At 36.7% G+C, this 19,769-nt stretch overlaps 1 pseudogene; it reads left to right on the top strand.

Moving 5' to 3' along the window:
- The window catches only part of LOC101277139 (60S ribosomal protein L7a-like), a 76,032-nt pseudogene extending 56,613 nt beyond the window's left edge, over window positions 1-19,419 (top strand).
- The last annotated feature ends 350 nt before the right edge of the window (window positions 19,420-19,769 follow it).

Below are 19,769 nucleotides of genomic sequence, written 5' to 3'. Positions count from 1 at the left end.
CACGTCTATTTAACACTAAAGTCTATGTTCTTAAATTGTCACTCTTCTGCCCTCCCTAAGAAGAAGCTAAGCCTTTTGTGATATTTCCTCTTCCAGTCCTTGTAAAAATGCAAATTGTGACTATTACAGGTGAACGATTTCACAGAGTGAGTGGACAGCCTTAGTGTTGATGCTTGGAGAAGGTAACAAATTCTCTTTTCAAAAATAAACATATTGGTTATTTCAAACCAATTTTATCTGGTTAAAATAAAAGGGGATGATCCTTAGTGTAAATATCTTTGTATCGCACACCCCAATGAAGAGAAAGGACTCTGCTTCCCATGAGTCCTCTTCACCCACAAGAATGCACATGACAATTTTTATCTCATGCTCCTTATTATCTAGTAGATATCTTCTATTATTCTGTTGTAGAAACATACACATAAATTACAGATATAAATACAGATAGTCTCTCTCTCTCTCTCTCTCTCTCTCTCTCTCTCTCTCTCTATATATATATATATATATATAGTCTATTTTTATATTACACCTTTTAGTATATGATAGACATATGCCAGAGACTCAAACAGCAATGCTTCACTTTTGGGTTATCTTGCAATTCAAAACCTCAAAAACTATTGAAGATTTGCAGTCAGTAAATCAGTATGGAAAGAAAAGGAGACCTGAGTTTTGGTTTCAGATCTTCAACTAACTAACTCTGTAGGTGGTTACTTTGAGCATCAATTTCCTAATCTATGGGATGTGGAGAATACACAATTTCTAACGTCTTTTTCAATTTCCAGAGTGCAGTCATTCTAATGGTTTAGCAGTTTCCATGCCCTGGTTGTTAAAAAGCAACTCAGAGGCCTTTCTGTTAGTAGAGCTGATGAGCAGTTAATTCTTTTCTTTAATCTTGGCCAGAATGGAGTAAGTCGCTAATGTCTAGTAAATCTGAAAGAATGAGAAACAAGACTGGGTTTTAATGGGTAAGGAACAACCTAGATGATCCAAGTCTGAATGGGTCCCGGAATAAGCTTCCTGGTGGTTAGGAAGAAGAATGAGGACAACAGGGAAAATTATAAAGCTCTGTATACAATGACTTGGTCCCAGATTGATCCTGAAGCTTCCACTCGGTTGGTGAAACGACAGTGCTGCCTTGAGTAGCCAGACAGGCAGCAACCCGGATGTCTCCATGTGCCTGCAGAGATACTAAGTAAACTTATCCATAGAAAATGAAAGGAAAATTCAATTTAATTGAATGGCAACTACCTTTCAATGAAGAGGGAGAAAAGCAGACATCCTTAGGTCTCTCAGTCATATCCTGAGGGGAGGGTTATTTATAATCAGTCAAGGCAGGATTTTCTATCTTTAGGCTTTGGAAAAAGTGCAATGTAAATGAAAGATGAGCCTCCTTTCTGTCACGGGGATAATATATGCTACAATTTGCAGAAGTTGATGGAGCAGTTTGAAAGAAGTTATAATTGACTTGAGCCAATAGCACACAAAGCACAGCTCCAGCTTCTACTGCTACCAGGTAATTATTTGATACATTTCAGGCTTGGTGAACAATCTTGGGGGCCATAAACAAGTACTGAGTTCAGTCTCATTCTCTGCAGAGCTCACAAACAGGGTTTATCTCCCCTACGTAAAAAATGTTAGACGTGCTTCCTTACCGTGTACAAAGATGTAATTCAGCAGCCTGAGAACACATGAAACTCAAGTTGGCGGCAGATGCTTAAGCAATTTATAAATAGCACCACAAAGCCTTCGTTACATTTCAGCCTTTGCATTAAGGTAGGTTCTTGTTATTTTGTGGTGGTTTTAGAAAGTGACTATCATTTCCAAGTTAAGCTTTAAGGAGCACACTGGTCGATCATTTAGTTTAGAGTTCATGTTCAGGGAGATGAATTGATTCACTACTTCACAAACACTGGAAAGAAACAAAATGCTTTGCTAAAAACAGCAAATTACAGACTGTTACAGGTGAGTGATTTCACTAAGTTAAATGGAAAGTGAGTGCCCATGCCTGGTGAGAGCAACAAATTCTCTTGTTCCATTTTATGGAAATGCTTTGGTAAGCAAACATTTAAAATTATGCTTTTGTATATGCTAACTATGAAGAGTCTATCTGTCACTCCAAAATGATTTGAAGTTTACAACATAGGAAATAACAGTAAAATGAATATAGTAGACACAGAATGTGAGAACCAAGGGAGAAAGGAAAACTCAAATGGGTCAACTTAAGGGTCCAGGGAGTTAGTGTGACCAGCGTTAAGTTGGGCACTGAGCTTTCTGGCACCTGGGTAGTGTTTATTCACTGTCTACTCTAGACCCAGCTCTGAACTGGCTTTGTGCTACTGGGGAAAAGCTAAAATGCTGTTAACAGCCGTTTAGCTCAAGCCTTCTCTCTTTGTCTATGTGTAAACATTTGGCCATTTCACTCTTTATAAGCACTTTCACTACAAAGAGTGTGATTGCAATAAACCATGCAGTGCACTAAACACTAAATATGTATTATTTTAGAAAAATATTTAATTTTTTTCAACGGTTAATACATGACATGGCACGACGTTCAAAAACATAGAGCAGCATGCCGCAAAACGTCCCCCTTACTCCTGTACACCCTTACCTACCCAGTTATCTCTCCAAGTACCAGGTCTTTTTTTTTTTCAGTATATTTCGCAGAAGTAAGTATATACATGTGTGTGTCTATAGTCCATTAATTATTTTACACTAATGGTGGAATCTGTATACATATTCTGAACTTTGCCTTTTCCATTTAAATTTACATCCTGAGGAGTGTTCCAACTGCTACCTGGGGAGCTGCCTCATTCTCATTATAAGACTAATTATTATATCGTGGTGAGACAGCATAGTATGGTGGTCAAACTCTGAACTTGGAATACGTTTCTCCTGGATTCAAATACCCGTCCTGTCACTCAATATATGTGTCATCTTGGGCATGTTACTTAACTTTTTGTCTCATATGTAAAATGAGATAGTAGTAGTATTGTACAGTAGTAGTATTGTTGGGAAATTATGTGAGATAGTATATGTAATGTAGAGCACTTAGAATAGTATATGGTTCAACCAAAGACTATATATAATTATTTATTCACTTAGACATTTTGAAATTTTTGTATTGATTTGTATTAATGTTCTTTAAACGTTAAGGGCCATACCTTATTGCTTAAAAAAATTTTTTTTATTGAGGTATAATTGACATATGACATTATATTTGTTTCAGGTGTACAAATAATGATTCAATATTTGTATATATTGTGAAATGTTCACAACAATAAGTCTAGTTAACATCCCTCTCCATATGTAGTTACAAAATTATTTTTTCTTGTGATGAGAAATTTAAAGATTTATTCTCTTAGCAAATTCCAAATATACAATACAGTAATATTAACTATAGTCACTAGGCTGTACATTACATCCCATGACTTATTTTATAACTGGAAGTTTGTACCTTTTGACTCCCTTCACCCATTTCACCCACCCCTCTGGCAACTACCAACCACCAATCTGTTCTCTGTATCTAGGAAGTAGGGGATTTTTGTTTGTTAGTGCTTTTTAGATTCCACATATAAGTGAAATCATATGGTACTTGTCTTTCTCTGTCTGACTTATTTCACTTAGCATAATGTGTTTTAAACATTAAAGACCATAGTTTATTACTTTTCTATATTTTATTTTTGTCTTTATCTTTATGATAATTTTTACCATGTAGACATTTTTGGGTTTATATATTTCAAATAGTCAGCTTTTGCAATTATTTTTCCTGGATTTTGTATCTGATTTAGAAATGCCTTTTCTACTAGTACACACACTGTAATTTCATGGTTCTACTTTTCACACTTAAAATTTGGGTCCATCTGAATTTTATTGCAGAGTGATACAGTGATTCAGTGTTGGTTAGATGGCTAACCAATTCCCTCATCACCATTTACTAAATAATTTCTATTTTTTCTATTGATAGAAATACCCTAAAACAAAATTCTTCATGTATTTGGTTCTATTTATATATTCTTTCTTTGATCTATCGATCCATTCACAATAAGACACTCTAGTAATACATTAGGCTTTATAATGCAATTCATTAACCTCACTCAGATATTATGTGGATAGTTTTCCTTGTTGATTTTTCTGTATCAACTTTAGAATTTGCTTGTCTGTTTTTTTAAGGCCTAGTCATTTTCTTGGGAAAGTTATAAATTCACAGGTTAAATTAGAAAGAGTTGGTAGCTTGATGACATTGAGTTTTCTTATCTAAGATTATGATATATATTTTCTTTAAGTCTTTGGGTACCTAAGTAGTGTTTTAAAGTTTTCTTAATATGGGTTTTCATATTTCTTATAACATTTGGTCTTTGATAATTTACTTTCTTTTTTGTAACTGTTGCTTTCATTATACCGACTGGTTCTTGTTTTAATATATGATACAGATATAGCTACCGATACATAGATTCTACTGATTTGATTACTTCTAATGATTTTTTGAGTTTCTTGAGTTTTCTGAGTAAATGATCATATCATCTGCAACTGATGCTACTTGTATCCATATCCTTTCCACTTTTTATACCTCAATTCTTTTTCTATTGATAGTGGTCATCTCAGTTTTCAAGAGGAAATTTTCCACTGCTTCTCACTTTGTGTAATTCAGGCCTTAATTTGATAAAGACATATTAAAGGCTTATCTTTCTCTTACCATCATTTAAATTTTTTTCTTATAAATAATTGGTGTTGAAATTTTTACTTTTGAACAAATTATTATAGTGAATTATGTTAATATATTTTTATCAGTGAGCCATACTTATACTGCAAGAATAAAGACCACTAGATTATTTTGTATTATTGTACTCTTAATGTGCTGCTGAATTTCCTCCACTAATAGTCTGTTGAGAATTGTTTTGAATACACTTTTAGGTGGGTACTTTTTTGATCATTGCACATATATAAGTTAAATTCCTCCTAGACCTACCATTTTCAGGAGGCTCATGGGAATAAGGGCACTAGCCATGTTTTAGGCTAGCAGAAATTCTTTTATGATGTATAATTTTATATGAGAGTGAACTTAGTGCTATTCTTCCCAATCCCTCAGATTGGTAGCAGCAGCATTGCTCATCATGCAGTGTATGTCTACTCTCACTTCTCCATTGGCAGACCGCTTCCTACAAATAGGGTGTATCTGCGTGATGTCGCTTACTGTCCACTTTTCTTTTATCCTCTTTGTATCAGCGTGGATTCAGGGCAGCTTCCACCTCCACCACAAGTCTGCTCTCCTCCTTCCATTCTTCAGTTGTTGGTTGCTTTCTCAAGGTCTGCATCTTGGTCCTCTCTGCTTCTTCAGCAACCTTGTGTGACCTTCCCTTCCTCTACCCGCCCTTTCCTCATAGTTTGTTCTCTGGCGTGAAAGACGTCTCTTGGTTTCTTTAGCTGTGAATGTATGCACTGTATTTGTCCTCCTGGATGTCTGGTTAACATCATCTTCACCACCATGGTCAAATCTCAAGAGCAATATTTTTATTGTTATTAAATCCTAATTCTGACAACCAATGTGGGTGTGGGCACATGACCCTGTGAAAGAAATATTTCCTTTTCCCTGTCGGTATGAGAAGCCAAGGCTCATCATTTCCCCTTTTCTCAGTCATATAATATTGTACATTAAAGAAAAAGATTGCCACATTCATCATTAAACAGTCAGCTCTATCTCCATCTTCTGCTCCTTTCCTGCCCTGGGACCTCTGTCAGGGGAGAAATCACCTCCCCTTGTCCTTCTTCGCCACTGATTTGGCTATTTCTAGCCTGCATGCAATATTTATAAGATAAAATGTCAGTGGAATTTGATCTAACTCACCCTGTAAAGAATGTCACTAGAAACTGGACAAATACTTTCTCAGGCCCTTTCATGCCTGGCAGCATCTACATTGTCTGAGATGCACATCCACTCTCTTCCTTTTCCAGAGCTTCCTTATCTTTCAAAGCTCAGCAAACATCCTGTCTTTTTAAAAAGACTTCTCTGACTGCCAAGCACACAGAGAAGCCTCTCTTCTCTGAGTTCTTTAATTCCTTCTTTCCTTTCTTCTATGGTGATATGCTGAGGGAGCTAAAAACATGCATCTAGAGACAGACTGCATGCACTGGAGTCTCAGTTCTGCAACTCACCAGCTGGAGAACCTTGAGGACTAAGCTCTGTGTCCTAATCTAAAATAGAGGACAATTGTACAGTATTTCTTAAAAAAAATTTTAATAATAAAGATGGCTTTATACACTTGTTATTAGCTTAATTAAATTAACAAATGTTACTGATAGATAGGAAGCATTATGTAAGTGCTAACAGTTATTTATAAATATTTATTTTTTGCATTTAGCATTTAGCACCACTATGTACCAAACACTGCTAGGTGCTTCAGCCAGTGCTTTTTCTTGGAGGAAGATGTGGTTCCAAAATTCTTTTTTGATAAATTGTATGGTATGCCTATGTTTAAAAATAACTTTATTGGGGTATAACTTTTGTACAAGAAAAAGTACGTATTTAAAGAGCCCAGTTTGATGAACATTGGTAGGTATATACTCCCATAAAACACCACCACAATGAAGATAAAAAATATTTCCATCTCTCTTAAAAGGTTCCTTGAGCCCTTTTGCAGTCCTCACTTTTTTTTTTGCGGTACGTGGGCCTCTCACTGTTGTGGCCTCACCTGTTGTGGAGCACAGGCTCCGGATGCGCAGACTCAGCGGCCATGGCTCACGGGCCCAGCCCAGCCGCTCGGCGGCATGTGGGATCTTCCCGGACCGGGGCACAAACCCGTGTCCACTGCATCGGCAGGCGGACTCTCAACCCCTGCGCCACCAGGGAAGCCCCTCACTTTCTTTCCTCCATGTCTCTAGGCAATGATCTGCTTTCTGTTCCTATGGATTCATTTGCATTTTTTAGAATTTATATAAATGAAATTATACCATTCTCTTTGTTATCTTTTTTTTCCATTTAGCACGACAATTTTGAGATCCACCTAAATTGTTGCATGCATCAATAGTTTGCCCTTTTTATTACTTATTATTATTCCATTGTGTGAATATACCACAGTTTGCTTACTCATTGAGCTGTTGATGGACACTGGATTGTTTCCAGTGTTTGGATATTACTAATTTAGCTGTTCTGAACATCCATGTACCGGTCTTTCTGTGGTTGCTTTCATGTCTACTGGACTGAAACTCCTGGGTTATATGATAAGTATATATTTAACTTTTCGTGAAATAGGCAAACTGTCTTTCACTGCCCCTGTGCCCTTATTCTTCTTCCTCATATAACTTATCAATATTTGGCAAATAGATGTTGAAGGAATTCCAGGTATAAGGGGAAGCATGCTTCTGTGGCATACAAGAACAAAGAAAACTTTCCAGTTTTCCTTCATCTGTTAGGTCAAAGCCCAAGCAAATCATGATAAGCTCTGTAAGTGCAAGTTACTGGCCCTTCTCATCCACAATTAAAGCCTATGTCTTTCGGGCAGTGTCTGGTACATGAGAGGCTCACAGAATCTGTTTTTTGAATAACTGTTTGAATAAATGAAATTTGAACAAATATTTATTTTGTGGTCCACCTGTATGTTGATGTCTGAATTTGTTCCTGACAAACAAATAGAGTTGGAACTTGCTTTTAAAAACATAGGTCTTAGAATGATGTATTTATTGATATATGTCCTGTCTCAAAAGATAGCAGTGATACAGAAGCAATTGTGATTCTTACTTTATGTGTTGTCCTTACATTGGCTTGTTTGTGTTCTATACAGATGTGTCTAAAACCCCAGAGTAGAATATAACTTCTTATAATTCTTTTGAAGGCAGTTATTCTGTATATTTGTCCACCATAGCACTGAAGACACAACTAAGGAATTGCTCTAGGTTGTCATTTTATGTTTGCCAACAGATTGACCAGTAATATCTATGATTTCAAGGCTGTCTGAAATTCATTCATTCAACACTTACTTATTGAGTAAGCACTGTATTGCCAGGTACTCTTTTTGGGGATATGGAAACATCAGTGAACAACAAAGGCAAAAATTCCCGCCCCTACAGAGTTTAAATTTTTGTGTCTGGGGGGTGGCAGGCAATAAGTAAAATAAGTAAATGAAACATCTGATCCACCACATGGCAACAAGTGCATTGAAGAGAAATGAAGTAGGACGGTATGGTGATGAGGAAGCAAGCCACATAGACATTGGCAGAGAAACACTTCAGGCAGAGAAAGAAGCATCTACGAAAGACTTGAAGTGGGAGAGTCCCTGGCAAGGGGCATCTGGATAACATCAGGGAGGCCAGTGTGACTGAAGTCAGGTGAGGGGCAAGAGGATATGAGCTCAGGTCAGCAAAATCCCAGTGGATGAGGTCAGGTCTTCTTGGTCAGTGTAAATATATCGGGGTTCTCTCTGAGTGAGCTGGAAAGATATGGGAAGATATGAACTGATGAGTGACATAATTTATCTTATTTGTTATCATGATCGCTTTGGCTCTAGTGTCGAGAATAGACTGCAGGACAGAAATAGATCCTTAAGGCAACTGGTTGGGAGTCTATTGTAATTGTCCAAGGGAGAGATAGTCATAACTTGAACTTAGGTGGCATCAGCGGAGGAGGTGAGAAGTGTGAGAAGTCGGGTGATGTTTAAAGCATGTTATTGCAAAGCCTCTACACACCGGAGTGGCAGTGTGGAGTGGCCAATGGGATATACAAGTCTGGAGTTCAGGGGAGAAGTACAGAGTGAAGGTCTAAATTTTGGAGTCAGCATGTAAAGATGGGCCAGGGTGATAGTACCAAAGGAATGCAGTAGTTAGGGAAGATGTCCAAGGCCTGAACTCTGGAGGACTCTAATAATAAGAGGTCAGAGAGATGAAGACAAATCAGCAAAGGAGACTGAGAAGGAGCAGCCAGGGGAGTAGGAAGAACAGCAGAGTTTAGAGTCCTGGAAAGCAAAAAGTGTTTAAGGAGGACAGACCGGAGGTCAAAGCTGAGGTTTTAAGAGATATGGGGACATATGTATATGTATACCTGATTCACTTTGTTATAAAGCAGAAACTAACACACCCTTGTAAAGCAATTATACTCCAATAAAGATGTAAAAAAATCAAATCAAAACAAATCAAAAACAAAAAAAGCTGAGGTTTTTAAGGATGACCAAGGGATAATGGTATGGAAGGGCCCATGATGAGCAAAGAGAGTGTCCACCCCACCTCTGTGGTTGCTAGCACAACCAGACATAAGATAAAAAGTCTGGTAGCTCTTGAGACAGTGAGGACTTTATTTTTAGTTGCAGATAACTACTACTAGAATTGGCTTAATTAAGTCAGGGATGAGTCTTATCGACTCCTACCTGCTATAGCGCTAGAGGAGCAAGCAGTGTTTGCTGGGGCTGTCCATACATTTTGATTTAAAAATATGCTGTGCATAAAAACCAAGGTGGTGCTTCAACTTATGAATAATACAGGTTATGAGTGCCTGGACAACCTGTTGAAAGGGAGAAGTACTGCATTGCTCCCCAGGTTCAAGTCTTACCGCTGTGGTCATGGACTTCAGATGACCTCTTTTGTCTGGTCAGTTAAGTTAAGTTACAGAACCTAAACCAGCAAGGAAAGAAGACACAAAATAAGTCTTCTGAGGATGTAAAAAAGATTTCCAAAATTTTTATTGAGTGTTCCTGGGATGTTTGGGAGTTTAAGGATCTCATGTCTGTTTTAAGAGATTATTTTTGGAATCATAATGAATTTAACTGTGGTCTTTAAAAAAAATATTTTTGTGCCCTAGAAGATGTATTCATCTGAAGAGTATAAGAAGGTCTTTATTTTTTGTTTTAATATTATTCATTTAATAAAATAGCATTTGTGACAGAAATAAAAATATCATCTAATTCTATGTATTTTAATGTACATATCTCAAATAACAAAGGATCTGGACTTCATTGTGTAAGATACTCCCTTGCTCTGATATGGCACCTTTGTTCCATTTAATTAAGTTTTCAAAAAGTTTACACACATCAAATGTGATATGCTACCTATGTTTATAAGATACAGTTCCTGATTTTAATCCTCTCTTCAATTTTAAAATTTAATTGTGAAAACTCCAAATCTCCATCAACATTCACAGTAAACAGAAGTAGTTCAAGTGTATCTTCCAAAATTTACTACTTAAAATGAAAAAAAAAGCATGGAAAGAATTTAAAGGATTCCCAGAAATTGCAAAAGGGTTGCAATTCTATTCTATGCTAATGAATAGCTCCTTGAGGAAAATCAGCTCTCTTATTAATATAATATCTGGCTTGCATCTTGCATAAATAAAAACACAAGAACAGGATAGTAGTAATGGAGAAGGGAAGAGGGAGGAAAGAATGGGGTTTTTCTAGCATAATAATCTCTAACAGCCAAGAAATCTAATTAGAAGAAATGTCATCTCATGAGACTCTCCTCAGGAAAATTCCACAGGAGAAGGCAAAGCCTCATGGGACCACAACAAAAACAGTGAATCAGGTAATTAAAAAAAAAAAAAGACAACTAAAACAGAATGCATTGACTGAAGGACTCCATTCAGTCAAAACAGCGATTATCAATGGCGTCTCTGGGGACCATTTATGACTTTAACCACAGGAATTCCATTGCTTAGTTAATATGTTTTAAAAAGCACTCTTTTGTTCTCTTCTGCATGATCAGATTTCTGTTTTTTCCTTTGTTCATTGTCAGTCTGGAAGAAGAGAACATGACTAATTAAAGACATAAACAGAAGCTAATTCTCATTCTATTACATGAATGAGTGGAATGGTTCCTCCTCTATAGGAAATGCCATTTCTGACAATTTTGTTAGCAGTCAGCTTGATACTAAAGTTGAATGTCATTGATTCTCCAACTAAATCTCGTGTGAGTTTTCCAGATCTGGAAACTGAAGCAATGAATTGAAATTATGTAGTAACATTGACCAGTGTCAAGAAGTAAAAAATAAAATGGCAAAATTGTAAAATAATAATAATAAAAATGTGACTGAGGGCTTTTGGTGGTATTTGTTCTTGTTGTTTAAGGAATCAGTTAGCTACCTTGAATTTGACAAGGTATACCTCGTGTTATCTTTTATGGTACTTTCTTCCCAGATACTATGAGAAAAAAGAGTGGCAAAGGGAAAGCCAGTTTCCTGTTTCTGTTCTGCTTAGTGAAATTTCCATAATTCTGGAGACATAAATCGGCCACTTAGTTGAGTCACACAAATAAGTCTATATAACAAAATAGATATATAAAAGAAAATATTAGGAAAGTGTGAATCATTAAAAATGAAAAGTAGAATCAATGACACAAAATATTTATTTCTCTAGGTTTCCTAAAATCAGGTACATCAGTGTTTGTGTTGATGAAATTTTTTCTCTGCCCTTCTCATATTAATCAATTTTCTTTTATTTATGACTTGATAAGAATTTTCATAAAATACAAAGTCAATTAGAATTTTCAGTGATATTTTGGCAATAAGATTATTTTTTCCAATTATATGTACCAATTTAGCTAATAATATACTTTTGGAATCCATAAATTCCCACCCACTAATTCTGTTTCTAAGAATTTTTCCTAATTGAATAGCTATGCAGAAAAATATGTAAGAAAAGTGTTTATTTTACCATTTTTATAATACTGAAGATTGGAAACAAACCAAATATTTGTTTTTAATTTTAATATTTTAATTTTATTGGAGTATAATTAATTTACAATGTTGTGTCAGTTTCAGGTCTACAACAAAGTGATTCAGTTATACACATACATATATTCATTCTTTTTAGGTTCTTTTCTCATATAGGTTATCACAGAATATTGGGTAGATTTCTCTGTGCTATACATTAGGACCCCGTCGGTCATCTGTCTTTCATAAAGTAGTGTGCGTGTGTTCATCCCAAGCTCCTGATTATCCCTCCCCTCCACGTTGCCCCTTTGGTAACCATAAGTTTGTTTTTAATATCTGTAAGTCTGCCTCTGTTTTGTAAATAAGTTCATTTGTATCTCTTTTTTAAAAATTAGATTCCACATATGAGTGATATCATATGATATTTGTCTTTCTCTGACTTACTTCACTCAGTATGATAATCTCTAGGTCCATCCATGTTGCTACAAATGGCATTACTTCATTCTTTTTTATGGCTGAGTAATATTCCATTGTATATATACTATATCTTCTTTGTCTATTACTCTGTACTCTGGACACTTAGCTTGCTTCCATGTCTTGGCTATTGTAAATAGTGCTGCAATGAACATTGGGGTGCATGTATTCTTTCAAATTATGGTTTTCTCCGGATATATGCCCAGGAGTGGGATTGCTGGATCATATGATAGTTCCACTTTTAGCTTTTTAAAGAACCTCCATACTGTTTTCCATAGTGGTTCTGCCAATTTACATTCCCACCAACAGTGTAGGAGGGTCCCCTTTTCTCCACACCCTCTCCAGCATTTATTGTTTGTAGACTTTTTGATGATGGCCTTTCTGACTGGTGTGAGGTGATACTTCATTACAGTTTTGATTTGCATTTCTATAATAATTAGTGATGTTGAGCATCTTTTCCTGTGCTCTTTGGCCATCTGTATGTCTTTTTTGGAGAACTGTCTATTTAGATCTTCCCCCCATTTTTTGATTGGGTGGTTTGCTTTTTGACATAGAGTTGCATGTGCTACTTGTATATTTTGGACATTAATCCCTTGTCGGTTGTATCACTTGCAAATACTTTCTTCCATTCTGTGGGTTGTCTTTTCATTTTGTTGATGGTTTCCTTTGCTGTGCAGAAGCTTTTAAGCTCAACTGGGTCCCATTTGTTTATTTTTGTTTTTATTAGAAACAAACCAAATATTCTCTTAAGAAGGAATGAGTTACATTTATGGTAGCATAGCCATACCATGGAGTATAATTTAGCCACTATGAAGAGATTGCAGGGTCCAGTCAGCTCCAATCTTTAATTGGCTGCTTGTTCATGTAAATCAGTCCCTCTACAAAGTGTATTGTACTATAGTGTACCACATAAGGCATGCACTAGAAAGGAATCTTGAAAGGATATTGTCAGGTATAAGTAGAAATTCTAATACTTTATTCCTACATCTCAATTGAATCACTCCCTGAGTTGATCACACCCCAGCTTAAAGATATCAATACCTGCATAGATGATCCACCCAAACCTGGATTCCCATTTCCTTGACTTCTTTAGTCCTAGTACGTTTCCAATCACCATACCATGGCCCTGCACTAAAAGTGTTATATCCTAGATATTGTACCATCACCACTCAATCTCACTGTCAAATATCCCCTTTCTACTACTCTCTATTCAGCTAGCTCATTCTACTACACCTAATTCTGAAATTTTCAGACATCACTGAGAATAGTCCATACCCATCTCACTGGCCATCTTTCTCAAGACAGTTAAAAAAAATTTTACTGCGAATTTTCCTAACCTTCTTGTCCCTCTCATGTCAACCTGAAAAAAGATCACTAGTCCTGGTCATCCAGCTTGGGATCTGGACAGGCACATCTGTATCTTTTATCGAGTTTCAGACTTTTAATTTTTTCATAGAAATGACAAAATTTCTATGCAATAGCCTCTCTGTGAAATGAGGTTTCTGCTCCTTATCTGGAATCTCTGTAAAATTAGACTTCAGGAGGAATGTGTGTATATATATATATATACACACACACACACACACACACATACATATATATATATATACACACACATACATACATATATATATATACATACACATATATCTTTGAGTTAGCTGGTTTGTCATATATCATTAAATATATTTAAACATATAAATGACTCTAAAATGACTCTAAACATGTAAATACAAACGACTCTAAAACATGTAAATATAAATGACTCTAAAAGAGAATCTGAAACACACACACACACACACACACACACACATACACACACACACACACGATATAGCAAATAAGTAATTACGTTACTGCTATTAGGAACCAAGATTTTCAGTATAAGGGAAAAAAGACATAAGATCAAAATGAAGTAAAAACTAGTTAATCCTAAATCTGAACTGGAAATAATAGTATGAATTCAGGATACATTTTTATGATTTTTTTGCTTATCTTTGTCCACTAAAAAAGCATGGAAACAATGGTCAATCTGTAGCAAGGAACACCTGTTGAATCCAGATTGTGATTTCTAAATGTCATTTGTCTCCACAAGAAACAGAAACACCATGGAGAGTGGCTGATTCCAGGTCTGGGACATAAAATGGACAAGATAAGCCAAGAATAGCATGGCAAATGGCATTATTTTATTCTTTTTTATGGCTGAGTAGTATTCCATTGTGTGTGAGTGTGTGTGTGTGTGTACACACCTCATCTTTATCCATTCATCTGTCAATGGACATTTAGGTTGCTTTCATGTCCTGGCTATTGTAAATAGTGCTGCTATGAATATTGGGGTGCATGTATCTTTTCAAATTAGAGTTTTCTCTGGATATATGTTCAGTAGTGGGATTGCTGAGCCATATGGTAACTCTATTTTTAGTTTTTTAAGGAACCTCCATACTTTTCTCCATAGTGGCTGTATCAATCTACATTCCCACCAACAGTGCAAGAGGGTTCCCTTTTCTCCACACCCTCTCCAGCATTCATTAGATGGAAACCTTTATAATGGATGAATCAAGCTGACACCACCCAAATCCACTGATTAATCTTAACCTTTAAAAAGTCTTAAAGTCTTGGAGGGGTGTGTGGGGGGAGAGAACATTTAAAAAAAACCCACTACATTGGTTCAAAAAATAACATCCAGAGTACGGAAATTCTACAAGACAAAAAACCTGGTTTCTTCAAATAATAAATTGCACCCAGGAAAACGAAAGAGGGAGAGACTGATAGAATTGAAAGAGACTTATGAGATATACCAACCAAATGCCGTGTGTGGAATCTTTTTATCCCAATTCAAAAGTATGAACTGTATAAACATTTATGTGACAATATTTATGAGATATTTGGGAGAAATTTGAACACTGACTGGGTATTTGAGGATATTACAAGTTTATTGGCGGTGATTTTGTGCAACAACGATATGGTGTTTATGCTTTAAAAAAAGGAAGTGCTTTTATCTTTCTATAGGTGTTTTCTTAAATGTTTATAGATGAAATGATATGGTGTCTTGTGTTTGCTTCTAACTATTCTGGGGCTATAGGAGAAGTGGGTGGGGGGAATAAATAAAACGGGATTGACAATGTGTTGAAAGTTATTGAAACTGGATGATTGAAATTAAAGTTTGGAATTTTCCCCTTAAAGTCTGTTTATGACATCCTGGCAGATTTAAAAATTGTGACTCCGTTTGACTCATGCGCCTCGATACTACGAAGCCTTTTAGGGATTATCTGGGTCATGATTATGTTGCTGGGTGGCTCCATTTTCCCTTTGTTATTTAAGAGAGGCTTTAATGTCAGCTAAAAAATATCGGGCCATTCTAATTACCTCCAGGAATCAGAATCTGTAATTAAAAGAAACCACTAACATTAGCCACAGAAGTAGATGGGCTTTTAGAAACAAAGTGTGAATTAGAGATCAACCCAAACTGCCACCTACCAGATACTTTCAAACTGTATCCATTTCTTTGTGCAGCCAATGCTTGACATGTTAAATTAGGCTTTTAAAGTGTGTACTTTATTTTCATGGATCACTAATGAATAAACACTTGCAAGTTTATTTTAAGCAGTGATCCAAATTTTGTGGAATAACCATACTCATTTTTCTCTTCCCTTAATATCTGGTCTTTGCAAAGCAGAGCAAGTGAAAGGGATTCAGTTTCAATTCTTCTACAGGTTAACCCCTTCCTGTTGCTGCTGACCAGACCCAGAGTCTAAAATGGTTGCCCTTCATGGACCAGGGAGGATTGTTATCATTCCAGTTATTTTCAGCATCACTGGAAATTATTGGACCTTCTTCTTAAGATGACACCTCTTAAAACAATTACAATCCCCCCATCAGCCAGCATATGCCTATGCTTTCCCACCTTGGTAAGTAACGTGTGATAAGCTTTTTAAAAATTAATTTGTATTTTATCAAAGTAGCAAGCCTATATACTTTCATATGTCCAAAAGTACTAAAAGAATTTTAACAAAACCCAGTGTTTTCCCTCCCCATACTTCCTATAAGGAAAGGCTCGCCCACCAAAGACCACCAGGAGCACACCTGTGGTTGAAAGAGTTGGTTTATTATTCATTGTCATGAGGAAGACCCCACACCATCTGTGGGAAGTCCGACTAAGTAGGTGTTAATTAAACTCACAGGATTTGAGCTTGTATTAGGTGATTTGAGGGAAGGTTTAAGGAAGTGGGTCTTTGCTCTGGATTGGATGCTATCTGCAAGCAGGGGCAATTCTATGGCTATCATCATAAATTGTATCTTGAAGAAGGGGAGACTAGAGTGAGGCTAGAGCTAAATAGTAAAGAGGCAGTGATCACTCATATTAAGCAGGAAAGTGGAGTTTGGTCATTCTGTGGCTCGAACAATCCTCATGTTCTGTCTGTGTTCAGATGTGACTATGGAGTGGTTTTCTTTTGTTTTGATCCATCACAGGCACAGAATGGCCTTGTCTGATGTTGATGCTCTGTGAAGTTTATGTTCGAGGGGAGGACATCATGCCCGCTAGCTCCCAGGTCTCCTCTCTGTCTCTCTCCTCTCTTCCTCAAGTCCCTATTGAAACATACAGATATCCATCTAGATCAAATGTGCATATAATCTCATACTGATTTCCTTTTATGTTAGCTCTTTTACACTGCCATCCCACCCCCACTTCTCTTTACCCCCTTCCTAATAGATTTATATTATAATTTTTAGTTAAATGAATATCCAGTGTTTCTTTGATGCCTTTGCAAATATTATTCACTGTCGGACATCCAGTGGATCATGATGTTTTCCTGCTTTACTTTCTGTCTTTCTTGAGATTGAAGTAGTTGCTTTGTTTTTTTCATTTATCAGGTTATCTTTGCACTTCTTGCTAATTCTTCTGACCTCCTAATAGCTCCATAGGACAGTTTTCCGTAAGGTCAATGAGATCAGTTGATCTACCCAGACTTTTCTTCCCCTGGAGACTTCTTTGTTCTCTCTGGGCTGGTTTTGCTCCAGGTCTTCTGAACGCTATCATCAGGTTACGTCTTATCTGAACTATTGTCCTTGGAATTTACTAATCTGGAGTTTGATGCTGTTTTCTGGATGTTATGCCTTGCTCTTTCTTGATTTACTCTCTTGGTGTGGAGCACATCCTCCAGTAATTTGATCAGATTAAAGATGGCATCTCTACAGAGGGCATGGAGTGGACAGCCCCCCACATGTCTGTTCCCTGTGTCACACTGCTCCAGGAATGTCTATGTCTGGGGCACACTTGTCTCCCTGAGATCTCCCTCCACCATTATCTTGAAGACTTTCATCACTTCCCTCCTGGGTTGTATCTTTTCTGTTATGAATCCCTCATCATCTTTTTTTCTTGGTCTGCTCTTTTTTAAGGTGGAAATCATCTTCCAGCAGCCCCTTTAGCAAGAATGTAATGGAAGTAAATGTTCTGGGAACTTGCGTTAAGAAAATATGCTTTATGCTACCCTGGCAGATGATAGGTAGTTGGAATATAGAATACGCAGCTGGAATTAACTTTTCTTCGGCATTGTAGAGTCATGATTTCATTGTTTTGTTGTTCCTTTTGTTGCTATTGAGGAATCTAAAGTCACTTGAGTTCCTGATTCTTTGTAGGAATTTTTTTTTTACTTTTCTTTCTAGAAAATCATAGGATATAATAATAACGAAAAAGGTTGAAATATGGCAAGAATTACCAAAATGTGACACAGAGATAAAAAATGAGCAAATGCTATTGGATAAATGCCACTGATAGACTTTCTCCATGCAGGGTTGCCACAAATCTTCAATTTGTAAAAAACACGCAATCTGCAAAGTGCAATTAAGCAAAGCCCAATAAAATGAGGTCTGCCTGTACTTTGAGGAGCAGCTCTAAGTTGGCAAGTGTGCGTTGACCTAGTTTTCAAAGATCCACCAGAATTTTTTCAATCTAAGAAACTTAAGAATAATTCAGAATTGTGATGGCATCTTAAACCCCCTAGATCACTGATACACCTACACCCTTCTGAGTGGCCCTAAACACGAACTTGACAAGGAACTTGAGCATCACTCGTAGTGTTGCCCTTTACATATCAGGACAGGACATCAGCCCCAAAGGGGCCTCACCCGCTTTGTCAAATGGCCTGACCACATCTGGCTGCAGCGGCAAAGAGCTATCCTCTGTAAAGTGGCTGAAAGTGCCTCCCTTGGTTAACCAGTTCACCCAGGCCTTGGACCACCAAAGAGTTACTCAACTGCTTAAGCTGGCCCACAAGTGCAGACTAGATATGAAGCAAAAGAAGAAGCAGAGGTTGCTGGCTCAGAGTAAGGAGAAAACTGCCGGCAAAGGGGGTGTCCCCACAAAGGGACCATCTATTCTTCCAGCAGGGGTTAATACAGTCACTACGTTGGTGGAGAAGAAGCTTTAGCTGGTGGTGATTGCAAATGATGTGGATCCCATCGAGCTGGTTGTCTTCCTGCCTGTCCTGTGGCATAAGATGGGGGTTCCCTACCACATTAGCAAAGGGAAGGCCAGGCTGGAAATCCATTCCACAGGAAGAATTGTACCACTGTCACCTTCACACAAGTTAACTCAGCAGACAGAGGACCTCAGGCTAAGCTGGCAGAAGCTATTAGGACCAATTACAATGACAGATACGATGAAATCCACCATCACTGAGGAGGCAACATCCTGGGTCCAAAGTTGGTGGCTTGCATTGCCAAGCTGGAAAAGGCAAAGGTCAAAGAACTGGCCATCAAACTAAGCTAAGTATACACTATTGAGTTTTCTATACATAAAAGTAAAAAAAAAAAAAAAAAAAATTCCTTCAAAAAAAAGAAAGAATAAATTAAGATCATTTGAAAAGGCTAAATAAACAGATAATTGGCTGATCCCCAGGATGTGTGGAAATAGGAAGAAAATATATTTATTGAACAAGAACTATGTGCTCACCACTATGTATAATGTCAAAATGACCCTGTAAATATTATTATCTCCATTTAAAAAGTGGAGAAACAGGCTCTGAGCAATTATATAACTTATTCAAGGTCTTTTAGCTGGTAAAATGAAAAGGGGTGATTTAAACCCAGGCCTGTTGAGTTTCCAGTTCATTATTTCCATTATACCTTGAAATTGTCCTAGACTAAAGGAAATTAGATTTTACTATGTGGTATAAATTCCACAAAATGCCTGGTAATGTGATATGTTCCCTACCAGTGAAAATGAACTCTTTGATATGTAACTGAACCCATACCCTTTAAAACTGAAGAGAAAACAGTAGAATTAACCAATTAAAAGAAAAAGTATTAATTTAGTTGAATAAATTAATAAATATTTACAGAGCATTTGATATGGGTAAAAGGTAATATAATGGAGATTGTTTCTACTTTTTAATATGTCTTCAAAATGCAAGATACAAATATAAAAGATAGATGTATATCTAAAGTTTATATTGATAAAAACTACATATTGAACTACATAAGCTATATCAATGTAAACTAAAAATACCATACACAAAAAGGATATGCAAGCTCCAGTATGAAAGGAAATCCTCGATATATAAACCAAAATTAAATCTCAAAGTTCTATCTAGGTTACAAAAATTTATATATATATATATATATATATATTTTTTTTTTTTTTTTTTGCGTTACGCAGGTCTCTCACTGT

The sequence above is a fragment of the Orcinus orca genome, chromosome 7 (assembly GCF_937001465.1).
Source record: "Orcinus orca chromosome 7, mOrcOrc1.1, whole genome shotgun sequence".
NCBI classification, from domain to species: Eukaryota; Metazoa; Chordata; class Mammalia; order Artiodactyla; family Delphinidae; genus Orcinus; species Orcinus orca.
This window is presented reverse-complemented; position numbering and strand designations above follow the sequence as displayed.